We start from the raw sequence: 16,245 nt of genomic DNA, 5'->3' as shown, positions 1-16,245 counted from the left end.
TTGTACAGAGCTTAGTTAGCTTGGTGGTAACATGCAAATACAGTATTCAAAGGAAGTGAGTTCGAATCTCAAGTATTTGAAATATTTTTTTTTTGTGTGGTTGGGTACAAACTTTTTGACGACGATTGAAATTATTTTTTATTCAACTCAAGAGAACCATAAACTGGGGTCAATCGGGACACATGGGGCGAATTGGGACAGCAGTTTTAACTATGTTGGAGCACAATATTTTCATTTTTCTGGTTGGTTTCGGTTAGAACAGACATCCAGGTTGGTTTCGGTTACAATATACATCCATTTCCAAATTAAAAGCTTTAAGTGCTCTAAAAACTGCTGTCCCTATTCAGACTGTAGTCCCGATTCGTCCCAGATAACGGAAACTCCAGCTGGGTGGCTAGGGAGACTAAATGAAACGGTTCAAAAGCAAAAAGCACCCCCAACTAAAATGGAGACGAAATCTTATTGCCACCGTGATTTAAAAAAAAAAAATCCATGCTTTTCAAATTCAGGAATAAAGAGATTCGAACTCACTACCTCTGATTACTAAACCTATTTGTTACCACTAAGCTAGCAGTACAGACATGTAAACGGATGATTCAAAGTCAATGAACTTTAGCTAGTCTACTGAGGTCTTATCAAAGGAAAATGTTGAAGTTCTGAACTAGGTTCTCGGTTCGTTTCAAAAAGGCCTACTGAACGAACGTTTCTTAGAGACGAGCGTTCGTTCTCAGAGCTGTTATTTTTCTGTTGCTTGGTGAACTTGAACGAACGGAGAACCCGTTCAAAAGCATGACTGGTTAAAACCTCAGAATCTGTAAAGTTCTAAGCTCGTTTTTCATTTTCAAAAAGTTACTGAAAAACATATTTTTTACACTAAAAATAAAATCAGTAGGGTATCCAACTGCAGTTTCAGCATAAATTTTGTCTGAAACCATTTTTTTTGCTAGATTAGCTAAAATTTTGCTGTTTTAGTCAAAATCCCATCTGAGGAATTTGAATAGTTTCTGGTACGTTTTGGCAAGATTTTTTCGTTTAAACATTGAGATACATTTTTTTTATTGGCTTTAACCGTAAATCGGCAAGCATTTAGTAGCAAATGGAGAAAAGTATAAGAAATTTTCCGACCTCTTTGTTTTTGAGATGAGAGGATGGTCATGACTTCTACTCGTCAAAAATTACATTTTTTTTGCGTACTAACAAGTGATTTTTTCACCTACCAAGTACTATCAATTGTTGGAAAATTGCTCTTGAGTTATTTTGAATTTCAAATTACTTCTCAAGTTTGTAAAAAAATATATACATTTTTTTTCATGATCTTCACGAAAAACATAAATTTCAATACAGTGCCTTTTAGGCAAATCGACTTTTCCCATTTTTTTTCAGCATGCACAAAAGCAACGGCAATTTTGAAATTGTTCATTTTTATGTGAAGACATAGGCCGGTTTCCAATCAACAATCTATAACAATGTTGTTGAAGAATGCGCAATTTTCAAACAAAAATTAAGGCATGTTTTAAACTGTGCACATTGGATGTAATTGCTATTGTTTCGGGTGCATTTTAAGAATATTTAATATTTGGGTAATCAAAGTATATTTTACCGCAAAAACTTAGGTTACTAGAAAAATAGATTAAATTGAAAACTAAGGTTTGTATTTTTCATAGGACTTTTTCTAAAAGAATTTAAAAAAAACAGCTATAAAAGTTCACAAAGATCCTTCAGCAGTACTGTACAGAATTTTACCATTCATTTAACTAATATTCTTAAAAAAAATAAACTTAAAAAGGTGCCGAAAAATGTTTGTTTTTATTAAAATGTTGAAGGTTTTTGAAAAAACTAATTTGATGACTGCCAGATTTTTTGAGGACTCAGTGAAGAGGTTCACATAATTCGAAAAATATTTGCAGCGGCAATATTATAATTAAAAAAAAAAAAAACGTTTTCAACGAAGAAATTAATTGGAGATCTGGCTAAATACATATTGTGAGTACATAAGAGGAGTTCTTACTTTTTGGAGGAAAACGAATTGTTTTATTTCAATTAGTTATGAAGATATCTGAAAGAACATTTAGAGTTCATAATTATTCAAGGTTGTAGAACCCTTTTCCTCTCAACCAGCGATGGAAGAATTATCATCAAAAGAATTCTCTTGACGCTCATCAAGAGAAATCAAAAGGGCTCTCCTCTCTCGCGCACGAAAGATCGGTAAAAGGAATCTGAAAAATCATCATCTCGATTTTTTTTAGATATACAATGTATGCCGACAAAACGAAATATACACAACGAGATTCGCAACAATGAGTTTCACAAAAAAAAATCTTCAACTGATTGATTTTCTTCGAGAAGTTCGGGTGCGATTTTCTTTTACGTGTTTCACTCTGCTATCTTTTGCGAGTGAAGATTGTTCGCAAGTGAAAAAGATTTTTGGAATTGTTGCATTAGAGCAATTCTCTACGAAACCGGCCGATTTCGACCATTTTTATTTTGTTGTATTTTTTAATTTGGCTCAAACTTTGTGGGGGCCTTCTCTATAACCAAAAAAGCTATTTTGTGTAATTGGTTCACCAATACTAGTCTCCATACAATTTTGGCAGCTCTCCATACAAAATTGATACGTAGATATTCAAAAAGCTGTAACTTTTGAGCGAATTGTATGATCAATTTGGTGTCTTCGGCAAAGTTGTATGAAAAAAATATGTAAATTTACACAGTACGTAATCACTATTTCTTTTGTAAACTTACTCAATGTAATGTTGAAATATGATGTGAAGGGTAAAAAGTCATGGAAATTACTCCAATGTAAATCTAAATCCAATGTATATCATGAATCTAATGGAAACGTTGAGCATGGAAACTCAAATCTGATGAATTTCTACCCGTGTTCGGCTTCCTGTAAATTCCTATTTAATGTAAATCATAAATCCAATGTATTTCTGCCAAACGTTGACTTCAAAACTACCCGAACTAAAAATAGTTATATTTGATTCTCTTTCTATCGCTCTCATATTTCGCTGGCCCACTGCCTGAGCCTCGACCTGAACAAGTTGATGCTTTAGTCGCTCGTTTATAAAATGGCAGCGGGTAGCAGCAGTAACACCGAACATCCTACCCGTCGTCCGTTCGATTCCAGTCCAGCGTTATTCCACTTGGCCGTCGAAAACAAGAAAGCGTCCCCTACTTGTGAAACAACTTTTTAAAACCCGAATTTACTTTTGCTGCCCGCATAAATCATTTTAAAATAGAACATAGGCCACACAGAGAAGTATGGTAAAAAAATCTGCCGCCGAGCTATACATTTTTGAAAAATAGTGATTTTTGTAAAAAGTCGAAATTCAAAAAAAAAAAATTTTACTAATTTTTTTATGTGAAATTGAATTTGCAATCGAAAACTATTCAACAGATTTTTTGATAAAGGGCTCCGGAAATATTTGCAGTTTTTCGATTTTTTAAAATAGTGCCATGAGTGACCATTTATAAAAATATATTTTTTTTGAAAAGTTCAGAAAATTTGCTATACAATTGTCTAAGAGACATTGATGATTGGACCTCTGGTTGCTGATATACAGCGGCTGAAAGTAAAAGAAACAGGAAAATTGATGTTTTCTAAGTCTCACCCAGACAACCCACCATTTTCTAATGTCGATATCTCAGCTACTAATGGTCCGATTTTCAATGTAAATGCATGAAACATTCGTGAAATTTTCCGATCTTTTTGAAAACAATATTTTGATATTTTTTTTGAAACAAGACTGACATTTCAAAAGAGCCAAACATGTAAGAACACTCCCTTTTTAAATGTAAGTCTTGTTTTAAAAAAATTAAAAATTTTGTTTTCAAAAAGATCGGAAAATTTCACGAATGTTTCATGTATTTACATTGAAAATCGGACCATTAGTTGCTGAGATATCGACATTTTACTTTCGAGACATTGATCAGAAAATTCGTTCAAAAGTTACAGCTTTTTGAATATTTACGTACCAGTTTTGTATGGACAGCTGCCAAAATTGTATGGAGACTTGTATGGGTGAACCAATGACACAAAATAGCTTCTTTGGTCATAGGAAGACCCCCACAAAGTTAAAGCCAAATAAAAAAATTACAAATAAAATCCATTTCCGGTTTTGGTAGAGAACTGCTCATTTACCTTAAATAAAACGATGTTAAAATAAGAGGTTTAAGCTCTTTATTGTATGGAGCTTGTATAGATAAAAACTAACGATGCAAAATGGCTTCTTTTTCACATAGGGAAAGCATGGACAAAGTTTCAAAGTAGAGAATTACTCCTGTCCAACTTTCGCCGGTCACAGTCTTTAGGTAGCGGTGTTTTTGCTCACCATTTACACGCCTTATTACGAAAGCCCCAACCCCCTTCTCTTGGGAGGGGAAAACTGGGCATATTTCCAAAGGTCATCCCGCACATGTGTGCTTTGCGAGGAGGGAGGCAAGGAGGGGGAGGGACTAAAGAGGCGACGCATGGCTGAGTTGCGTTAATTTTTATAACGTGACCGCGACCTCCAACGTTCTCGGGCCGCTGATGTGTTCCCTCGGCAAGTTGTGGTGGTTCCACTTGAAGTGCTTTTGGCACCGGCAGCAGACCCGCGCGGGGGGACCGTAACTGTTGATCTTGGTATCATCGTGGCTGGTGTGTATGGGAGGTACATGGGGGGAGGGGTAAAAATGTTAATGGCACGTTTGGCGAAAATTCATTAAAAAGAGCTTTGCTTAGGTCAAGGTTAGGTTTTTTGCTGATTATGGTTTGAACAAGGTTGACAAAAAATATGACGGCAAAGGGTCGTTAACATGACAAGTTATTAAGAGACTTGAGCTTCAAACTTGGTCTATAGTTACACAAGATTTAGATTATATCACGATTCTACAAAGAGGAAAGACAATCATCACCAACTTGTCTTCTAGTCTTATCTCCTGGTCAAAAAGTTCTCCCCTTCTCTGCATACCTTCTTCAATGTCAAACGGACTGTTAATTTTGTCTTTTTTGCCATCTCGCAAATATCTCTGAGAGGTTATCTCCCTCCCAAAAGGGGACGACTTTTTGGGGTGTGCGTCAGCGATTCCGGGAACAATTTCAACTTCCAGAGTTTAACTAGAGCAAAAGAGATTCGGACCGTCCGATAGTGGTGACAAAATGCCGCAAAACTTCCCCCCTCCAGCAGCTGCCGTACAAGATGGGGTCCCCGTTGATATGGGTCGTCGTGAAAGGCGACACGACCATCAACAGTTGCGGGAAAGTTGCCCTCGTGGAATCCGAGACGGACTTTTTTCCTACCTTCTCGCGACCGGCTGGGCATGTTTCAACCAAGCTCCAGTTATGGCAGGCCCGGGTTGTTGTTAGTTGTTTTATGGCTATCCGAGTTCCTGTTCATTGACTTTGTGGCTCGCTCGATGTGTGATTTGATTCGACGCAGCTTTGAAGTGGAGGAGGTGATAATTGCTGGCGGAAAAGTTTCGGTCCCGTCGTCGTTGACGTTGTGTGGCCAAAAATATACTTCGAATTAAGCAATAATCGGACAACCTTCCAATGGATCGATCGAGTCAGGGTTTTGGAGAAAATAAACGCAGGTGATTAGTATCTAATGAGAGTTGTATAAGGAGTTACGAGCACGCGTGCCCGCGGAGTTAACTTTCGGAATGGATTTCACGAATCAGTGATTTGTTGATACGGATTGGGACTACCGCCCTCTCGATAATTCCACTGAAGGTGCGTCATTAAATATGATCAAAACGCTTGTCACTCTTTTCTACTTTGCCGTTGTTGGATCTTGTATTCATTTCGTGTGGAATAGCGTTGATTTCATCAATTCTAAAATTATTACTTATGATCGGCTGAAAAAAAAAACAACTGCCAATACTGGTACACATCTATAACGAAACAAAACGAAGATGGCACCAAAGAATATCCCCTTTCAACAGCTCTCTCTCAATTCCGCGCTGTCAGAAGCAATTTATAGAAGAAAATTGATACGAATGAACTGAAACACGCACACCACCGCGAGAGCCCATATTCGACAACTGAACTGACAGACTAAAGTCAAACATTAGATCCAGTCAGACAGTGTGGACTAAAAATGAAATAAAAACGGATGTACACAATTGATTTGTAGAAGCCGGCGATGATAATGGTAGATTTTGGTGCTTTTTTTCGGGGTCAGGTTCTCTTCTTCGTTCGGATGCTACATATACTTTCTCATTATTGTGTGCTCTATTCTTCCCTTCCGTTCTGTCTGCGCTGTGGGATGTTATTTATTGTTGTTGCCGAGCCTCTAGATTCTTTAGTATTTGTGCTTGATTCTAACCAAACAAAAATGAAAAGCAGTTTAAAAAATTTTAAGCGATTTTTTATTTTGAAAATCTTTTCATATTCATGTCTAAAATTGTTTTTTTTTTCATAAAATTATTTTTATTAGGTCCTTTTCGGTACTGGGACCTGGTTAGGACCGAGTCGGCTTTTGTAATTACATTTGGCTTAATAATTACAGAGGATCTTGTGTGTAAATGTTAGTGGGAGGGGAGCCGATTACCCGCGGCCTACTCGGGGTTAGTAGGGAAGGGATTGATGTTAAAGACAAGGCGTGGGAAGGGAAGGGGGATTGTGTAGGGGTCTTGGTTCGCTCTGCTGGCCTTTACGTTTTGTCCTCAGCCGCAACTCGGTGTCCAGCTGCTGGGGCGTTCTTGCTTTGCTTCCGGTGCAATCCAGAAACGACGGCTTTGTGCGAAGGCGAGTTATACTAACAGAAGGAAAACTAACTGAAGGAAAACTAACTGGAAGAAAACTAAATGGATATTTTGGAATTTGAGAGGAACTGATAGATCGGATAGAGAACATCAAGGTCATGTTGAGATAACGCGTCTCGCATCGGGATTTCTGGTGGTCTTCCTCGGGCCCTGAGGGTATCTTTCAACTTAATTCTGTGAGCCTGGTGATCTGGACACGCCCATACGAGATGGTCGATGTCCTGATAACCCTGCCCACAGTCACAAAGGTTCGTATCACTCATGTTGATACGGTAAAGATGAGCCTTGGACGAGTAATGGTTCGACATAAGGCGGGACATCGTTCTGATGAATCCACGCGTCAAGTCCATTCCCTTGAACCAGGCTTTTCTTTGCACCTTAGGTCGTATGGAATACATCCAACGTCCCTTGGTGTCGCCGTCCCATTGTGTTTGCCAATCCAGAAGCGCACGCTGCCTCGGAAAACCGTAGCATTCTTGTAGGCTAATTGGCCTTTCAAAAATGTCTCCACTCTCAGCACCCTTCTTGGCGAGCAAGTCCGCTTTCTCATTACCCGGAATCGAGCAATGAGCGCGGACCCATACCACCGTGATGCTGAAGGACTGAACCGCCAGGTTGTTTAAAGTCTTGCGTATTTCCGTGAGGAAAAACGTAGACTCCCTGGTCGGCTTCAGAGACCGGATAGCCTCAACAGTGCTAAAGCTATCGGTGAAGATGAAGTAGTGGTCAGGTGGCATGGTCTCGATGATTCGCAGTGCGCAGTAAACCGCGGCTAACTCTGCGACATAAACCGAACTCGGGTCCTTCAGCTTAAAGAACAGCTGATAAGATTCATGATAAACACCGAAGCCCGTACAGCCGTCGAGCTTGGAGCCATCGGTGAAGAATCTGTTGTTTGGAGGAACATGGTTGTACTTTGATGCGAAGATCGACGGTACAACTCCCCCCAGAAGATGGTTTGGGATACCGCGAGTATCGGCTTTCATGGACGTGTCGAAGCCAATCAGGGTGCTGCTGGTTAACGGAGGCGTGCGCTGTACCGTTGTGCTCGGGCTCCGCTCCCACGATGACATAAAGTCATAATATAGAAGCATGCGCCGAGACTCAACGTGAAGGTTCAGCAACGTTTCAAAGTTGTCAATTACCAGTTTATTCCTGTAATCACACCGGATCAGGAACCGGTAAGACAGTTCGTAGTAACGAGTTCGCAGAGGTAACACTCCCGCCAAGACCTCGAGGGTCATGTTGTGAGTTGAGTGCATGCATCCCAAGACAATGCGAAGACTTCGGTACTGTATCCGCTGGAGAACCAACAAGCGTGATTTCGCAGCTGACTGGAAGCAGAAACTGCCATATTCCAGCACCGAGAGTATCGTTGTCTTGTACAGTCGAAGCAGGTCAGAAGGATGAGCACCCCACCGGTTGCCAGAGACGCTGCGCAGAAAATTAGTTCTTTGCAGGCACTTTTGCTTCAGGTAGTTAATGTGCTTCCCCCATGTTCCCTTTTGATCGAAGATGGTACCCATGTACATGAAGTGGTCCGACTGCTCGATAGTCTTTCCCGAGAGAGAAAGATTGAGCTGCGGCGGTTCATGCTTCCCCGTAAAAACGACCAGTTCCGTCTTCTCCGGAGAGAATTCAATACCCTTTCCAACTGCCCAATGGGCCAAGTTGTTCAGGGTATCTTGCAAGGGTTCTAGCAGATCGACTTCTTTCTTGGCAGCGATTGAAACCACTGCGTCATCTGCGTACTGTATAAGGGTGCAGTCTCCGGTCAAGCAATCATCGATATCGCTGACGTAGAAGTTCGAGGCGGTCGAGGATCATCTTCTCCAGCAACTTGCGTAGACACGACAGCAAGCTGATTGGACGATACGAGTTGTGGTCGGACGCCGGCTTACCGGGCTTTTGAATGGCAACCACCCGGACCTGTCGCCATTCGTGTGGAATTATGTTCTGCTCCACGAACGTGTTGAACAGTTTCAACAGACGCTGCTTGGCGACGTCCGGAAGATTCTTCAGCAAGCTGAACTTGATCTTGTCCGGACCAGGAGCAGTGTTGTTGCCCGTCAATAGTGCTATGGAGAGCTCTACCATCGAGAAGGGAGGATTAGAATCGCTCCCATCAACAACGTCGAATGATGGTTGTGTTGGCACCGAGTCCGGGCACACCTTCTTGGCGAAATCCAATATCCACTTGTCCGATTTTTCCACACTCTCGTTCGGAACGGAACCTCTACGCATGGCCCTCGCAACGCGCCACAGAGTGCTATGTCTAAAATTGCTATTAAATCACATGTTCTGCGTAGCATGAAACAAATATTTGGCTTATAATCAAAGAATGAAATACCTGAGCAAAAACAAAGTTTGATCCACGAAAACAAAAATTACGAAAGTCCATACATTTTTGGCAGGTTGCTCAAACGAAACCATAACAACGTTTTTACCTAGGTAATTTAAAACGTGGGTTTTCTAGAAAACCTAGATGTCTGGGTATCAAAAGATCGGAAGTGTTATGCCCTTTCCGATGCCATATAGGTTGACTTGTGAATCGTGGACAGGTTCGGATGCCGGCGGATTTTCCGACGACGTAATTCCGGGTTGGTACGAAATTCCAACGAAAAATCCATTCTATCGTTACAAAGACCCCCAAACGGTGTTATACCCACTCCAAAATGTTTATTTAGCAATTCTATGGTAATATATTGACATTTAGTTGAATTAAAAGTTTGCAAAATTAAGTTTAGATAAGTTTTATATAAAATTTCCAGAGTTATATAAACTTTTATACTAAGTAGTTAGTAAACTTTATATTCAATCCCAATTATTGGGAGACTGGATTTATGGTGATTTGTCAACAAATAACTTTATTTATGTTAATTTTTCGAAAGCTGTACAAACTTTTTTTGCACCTTTTTTGATTTTTGTAATAGTACTTGTTATATAACTTTTTATAGAAATCATTTTTTCATGAGCTTTTTGTAGCAAAATGTTTGGCATGAGTTTCTGAACAAAACGTTGTACTAGGTTTCTGTCAAATTTTAAATTGTTTACAAGTTTCATCACAAAATGTGCATAGTGCCCAAGGGGTGTAAATACTTTTTTTACATACTGTATATCTTGAAAATGGAGCCATATATAAAAAAAATTTAAAGTACTTTTCGATTCCAAATTCAATTTACATAAAATAATGAGGTAAATTTTTTTTGTATGTAATTTCGATTTTTTCCAAAAATCATGACTTGGTGGCAGAGATTTTGGCAATACTTTTCTTTGACTCAAAAGTTGCGGGTTTTTGTCCCCTAAAACATATAAAAAAAATCGAAAATAAAAAACAAATACGTATTATGGGAAATTGATTTTTTTGTGAAAAAAAGTTAATAAAAAAATCGGCATTTTTTCCTTGTATCTATTTTTTTCTGAATATTCCTCAACAATACCAACTACTTTGCCGAAGACACCAAACTGATTAGATTTTTTTTTCAAAAGTAACAGAATTTCGAATATTTACGTATGGACAGCTGCCAAAATTGTATGGAGACTTGTATGGGTGAACCAATGACACAAAATAGCTTCTTTGGTCATAGGAAAGGTCCCCATAAAGTTTGAGCCAAATAAAAAAAAAATGGTTAAAATCGGCCGATCTCGTAGAGAATTGCTTTTGGTTGTGTTGTTTGATTTGGTTGTTTTGAAAATTTTCTCTAGAAATATGAGCAATTCAATTATTGTTGCTTCTTTTTTTCTCAAGGATTTTTTTTTTATTTACCAACTTCATAAAAATATTGTTCCTCTTTTAAAATTGACCCAATTATCAGCACAAACTGCATTAAAAATTAAAAATGAAACATCAATGTTTTATATCAAACAAAAAAGTACCGTCAGTGGGGTGACTATGGGTCAAACAACGATACACCACTGGGACCATCCACAAACCACGTGGACATACTTTTTTGGAAATCTCAACCCCCACCCCCTCGTGGACAATTGTCCATACAAAAAAAACTTTTTTGTATGGAGCGTGGACAATCGCCATAACGATATGATAAAAACAAGTCATCCAACAGTGTTTCTTGTTCGAGGGAATCGTATTGTCATGCTACAATGTTTGAAGTTAAGATTTTCAAACATTTGGATAGTTTTCGAGCAATTCCAACAAAAATATTAGAAAAATGATTTTTCGAGAGGTCATTTTTAGCCAAAAACGTACCTCAAAGCTACCAAAATGACAGATTTGTTGTATGAACGAGATTTTTCAGCTAAGTCATCTTATGATGTCCCCTACACAACCATTTAAACAGAATTTAATTTCATTGAGAAGAACCTGAGAAATTATCAAATCCGTAAAAAATCACTTAGACCCAATCTTACCCCCTAGACCCAATGTCACCCCAACAATGACGGTGTTTAAAAAATATAGAGATAAAAAAAATTGTGTTTTAAATAAAAAAAAAACAAAAACATAGATACGAAGCTATTTTCAGCACAAAAAAAGTCGGCTAAAGGGGTAAATTTAACCCGTGTTACGCCTTAACGCAACGTCAAAATCGTGACAGACGGTTTCCCGGCGCGTGGTCCATTTGCATCCATCACAATCAGAACAAACAACAACAAGAAAACAAAACAATCCCCCTCGGAGTACGCCTCACGTCAGACGTCCTTTTTATATCGCTAATTCTAGGATGCACTTTCAGCCAGCAGCACTCTCGCCGTTCAATCTCTCACAGGATTCTTCACTCTCTCTCGCGTTCTCTTTCCCTCTCACGCGTTTTCTTCCGGCACGAGTCCAGCCTCAACATGGGAAAAGACACACTACCAAAGTCCATATAAGGATAAACTGGAAAACGCTCTCTGCTGCGCTGAATTGTTTTGGGGGAGGGAGGGGGAGGGAGCAAAACACAACCGGGAATGGATGAATGAAATTCAAACACCCCGAGGGTGAATGGGGAAGGAGAGGGGTTGAGTTGAAATAAAGTGCCGGCAAAGGCATCATCCCGTCGGCGGCGGCCGAAACAAAGAAACGCGCCACGCAACCCGAAATGCAAGAAGAGGAAAACATAAAAATCAATATTTAAGCATTAACGAACGATAAACTGGCCGTGCTGCGTTTTGGTGCTGTTGTTATGATTTCATTGGTGTTGGTGTGTCGTGGGAGGGAGGAACCTCAATCTAAGGGTTGTTGTCGCGGCATGGTGTCACCTTAGGATATTGATCGTAAAAAATATGTTTCTACCAATTATGTAGTACAAGTCTTAACAGTTAAAATATTTGCAATCAATTAATTTACGAAAAAAAAACGTTACTTAAACCACCTCAGTGATTGCTGCCTTCCTCCTAAAATTAATTGAAAAAACTTTCTGTTTGTATTCAATTGCGCTTGAATATGTGCAAACAAAATGCCATAAAATCATTACTTGTTTCTGCCATAAAAGCCATAACATGACAAAGGTAAGGCTAACGAGCTTAGTGCTGCCACCTTTTGGAATCTCGATAAATTATCTCAAAATGCACTGTGCTGAAAGATCAGGTATACATCCTCAGTCGGATCTTTTGCAATTTTCACTCTTTTTCGTATTCGTCAAAACACAGAAAAAGAAATGATGGTAATATTCATTAGGAAATGGTGACAGATTTTGTGACTAATGTCTAATATTACATCAGGAATTGGTGAATTTTCATCAGTTTCTGATAAATATTCATTCACATTTTTTGAGTAATATTACTCAAAAAATGAGAAATATTCAAACAAACAAATTTTCAACATTTCAAAATTCAACTTTTTTTTGCTGTGAAATTGTGTTGTATCAAAGTGCTAACAACTTTTAATAGCGTTCTTAAGTATTTTGGGCTCGTTAGAAAGGTCGTTGATGTGATAACCAATAGACCAACCATGTAGTGTGTTAACCAAAAGAATAACAGAAAAAAAGTTGAATTTTGGAATGTTGAAAATTTGGTAGGTTGAATATTACCTCTTTTTTTGAGTAATATTACATAAAAAATGTGTAAAAATCTGATAAATATTCATCATTTTCTGGGATAAAATTAATCTTTTTTTTTTGACACAAAATCTGTCACCATTTCCTGATGCATATCATGATTCCATAATTTTTTTTTCTGTGTGGCTCAAACTTAATCGGAACATCTTCAAAATTACTGCCGCATGAAGGGTCAAAAGGATTGGTTGGACCCGTACAAGCATAATCACTCACGGTGTCCTCAGGGAAAGAAAAGCTCCTTCCGACAGTAACCTCCAATAATTCCGAAAAAAAAATCTGGCGAAGCTGACGAAGTTATCCACATCCAGTCTCCGCTATTACAGCATACTGTACACTGCCCTGATGCTCACTGTCCAATCCCCGGCTTTAATTTCAACTACTATTACAAAAAAAATCAAATATGAGAAAAGGTCAATGCGGATGGATAGCAAATCAAGTTCAAAGATTGGTAGCAAGTGTAGAAAAAACAATGAAGCAAAATAAGAACAGACAATCATTCATAAGAAATAGTCAATGCAGATGAAGAGCAAGATGGGTGCAGCATCCCCTCACAAAGACTGGTAGAAAAAGAGCTGAACGTCAGAAAAAGTCAATGCGGATGGGGAGCAAAATTTACTCTCCCCTTACAAAGACATCAGAAATATTAAAAAGCCTTTATTTGATTTAAAATGCTTTAAAGCTGTGAAAGGTATCATTCCTGGTCGGGCATTTGGCGGCCATGTTTGTTTTAGAAAAACAGTCAAATTTTGATCCAGAATGTATCAATCAAAAAATGGGGTTCTTTGTGTTGTTTGTAGAAGAGCAATTCTCTGAGATTTCGGTCATTCGATTTTTTCTGTATTTTTTAATCCGGCTGAAACTTTTTTGGTGCCTTCGGTATGCCCAAAGAAGCCATTTTGCATCATTAGTTTGTCCATATAATTTTCCATACAAATTTGGCAGCTGTCCATACAAAAATGATATGTGAAAATTCAAAAATCTGTATCTTTTGAAGGAATTTTTTGATCGATTTGGTGTCTTCGGCAAAGTTGTAGGTATGGATATGGACTACACTGAAAAAAAATGGTACACGGTAAAAAAAAATTTGGTGATTTTTTATTTAACTTTTTGTCACTAAAACTTGATTTGCAAAAAAACACTATTTTTAATTTTTTTTATTTTTTGATATGTTTTAGAGGACATAAAATGCCAACTTTTCAGAAATTTCCAGAATGGGCAAAAAATCTTTGACCGAGTTATGATTTTTTGAATCAATACAGATTTTTTCAAAAAATCGAAATATTGGTCGCAAAAATTTTTCAACTTCATTTTTCGATGTAAAATCGAATTTGCAATCAAAAAGTACTTTAGTGATTTTTTGATAAAGTGCACCGTTTTCAAGTTATAACCAATTTTAGGTAACTTTTTTGAAAATAGTCGCAGCTTTTCATTTTTTTAAATTAGTGCCCATGTTTGTCCATCTTTGAAAAAAATATTTTTGAAAAGCTGAGAAAATTCTCTATATTTTGCTTTATTGAACTTTGTCGATACGACCCATAGTTGCTGAGATATTGCCATGCAAAGGTTAAAAAACAGGATTCTTCACTCTCTCTCGCGTTCTCTTTCCCTCTCACGCGTTTTCTTCCGGCACGAGTCCAGCCTCAACATGGGAAAAGACACACTACCAAAGTCCATATAAGGATAAACTGGAAAACGCTCTCTGCTGCGCTGAATTGTTTTGGGGGAGGGAGGGGGAGGGAGCAAAACACAACCGGGAATGGATGAATGAAATTCAAACACCCCGAGGGTGAATGGGGAAGGAGAGGGGTTGAGTTGAAATAAAGTGCCGGCAAAGGCGTAATATTGAATGTTTAGCCCGTTTGAAATGTTAGTCTTGATTTTAAATTTTTGAAAATATTTTTTTCGAAAAGATCGGAAAATTTCACGAATGTTTCATGTTTTAACATTGTAAATCGGACCTATAGTTGCTGAGATATCGACATTAGAAAATGGTGGGTTATTTGGGTGAGACTTAGAAAACATCAATTTTCCTGTTTTTTAACCTTTGCATGGCAATATCTCAGCAACTATGGGTCGTATCGACAAAGTTCAATAAAGCAAAATATAGAGAATTTTTTCAGCTTTTCAAAAATATTTTTTTCAAAGATGGGCAAACATGGGCACTAATTTAAAAAAATTAAAAACTGCGACTATTTTCAAAAAAGTTACCTAAAATTGGTTATAACTTGAAAACGGTGCACTTTATCAAAAAATCACTAAAGTATTTTTTGATTGCAAATTCGATTTTACATCGAAAAATGAAGTTGAAAATTTTTTGCGACTAATATTTCGTTTTTTTGAAAAAAATTGTATTGATTCAAAAAATCATAACTCAGTCAAAGATTTTTTGCCCATTCTGGAAATTTCTGAAAAGTTGGCATTTTATGTCCTCTAAAACATATCAAAAAATAAAAAAAATTAAAAATAGTGTTTTTTTGCAAATCAAGTTTTAGTGACAAAAAGTTAAATAAAAAATCACCAAATTTTTTTTTACCGTGTATCATTTTTTTTCAGTGTAGTCCATATCCATACCTACAACTTTGCCGAAGACACCAAATCGATCAAAAAATTCTTTCAAAAGATACAGATTTTTGAATTTTCACATATCATTTTTGTATGGACAGCTGCCAAATTTGTATGGAAAATTATATGGACAAACTAATGATGCAAAATGGCTTCTTTGGGCATACCAAAGGCACCAAAAAAGTTTCAGCTGGATAAAAAATACAAAAATTAAAATTAAAGAAAAAAGACCGATTCCGTAGAGAACTGCTCAGAAGTATTTTAAATATCGTGATTATTAATTTTTCATTTCAATTTATTATTTCTGGATCCTGAATTCAGAACCATCATTGACAGTCATTGCTCTAAGAGGGAATGACACCATCTACGACCGATCCGATGTCGCATGCAAAAGCATGTAATATTACATGAAATTTCATAACATAAATAAATTTTTTGACGTACTTTATGGATGAATCAATATGTCAGAAAAATGTGTATTTTTTTTTGTGGTAAAATTACACGATAAAAAAAAGGTAATAAATATTACGCATTGAAATTTTACTTCTTAAGAATTTACAAAAAAAAAATACTGTGTTTTCATCATTTTTTGTAATTGTCTACTCTACAAAAACTTTGTTCCGCCACCATGCCGAATCGAATTAGTCCGGCTGACTAGCGCTCTCTAACCCGACAAGGAAAGCGCACCCAACCAGCCAACCCAACCTAGCCCGGCGCTTTTCCGCGAGGGTAACATTTCATTTGTGTTTATGGTCAAACAATGTAGTCGAAGGGAAAATAACGGACTCGCTGACTGCGCTCCACCCCCGGGGATCGACTTTCTTTCTTTTAATTAAAAATTTCGCAAATTATAAATTACGGGTGTGTTTGCAGTGCAATTTTCCCGGAGTGGGAGGACTACGGCTGGAAAATTGATCTGTTTATGGCCGGGTAAACATTA

General features: G+C 37.8%; 1 protein-coding gene across 3 annotated transcripts in view; it reads right to left on the bottom strand.

Moving 5' to 3' along the window:
• LOC120419542 (tyrosine-protein kinase Abl) overlaps positions 1-16,245 on the bottom strand; it is a 97,984-nt gene that overhangs the window by 44,197 nt on the left and 37,542 nt on the right. The gene's annotated exons all lie outside the window — the stretch shown is intronic.

Source organism: Culex pipiens, chromosome 3, assembly GCF_016801865.2.
Source record: "Culex pipiens pallens isolate TS chromosome 3, TS_CPP_V2, whole genome shotgun sequence".
In the NCBI taxonomy this organism is placed as follows: Eukaryota; Metazoa; Arthropoda; class Insecta; order Diptera; family Culicidae; genus Culex; species Culex pipiens.
The sequence above is the reverse complement of the archived record's forward strand: the minus strand, read 5'-3'. Positions and strand labels throughout refer to the sequence as shown.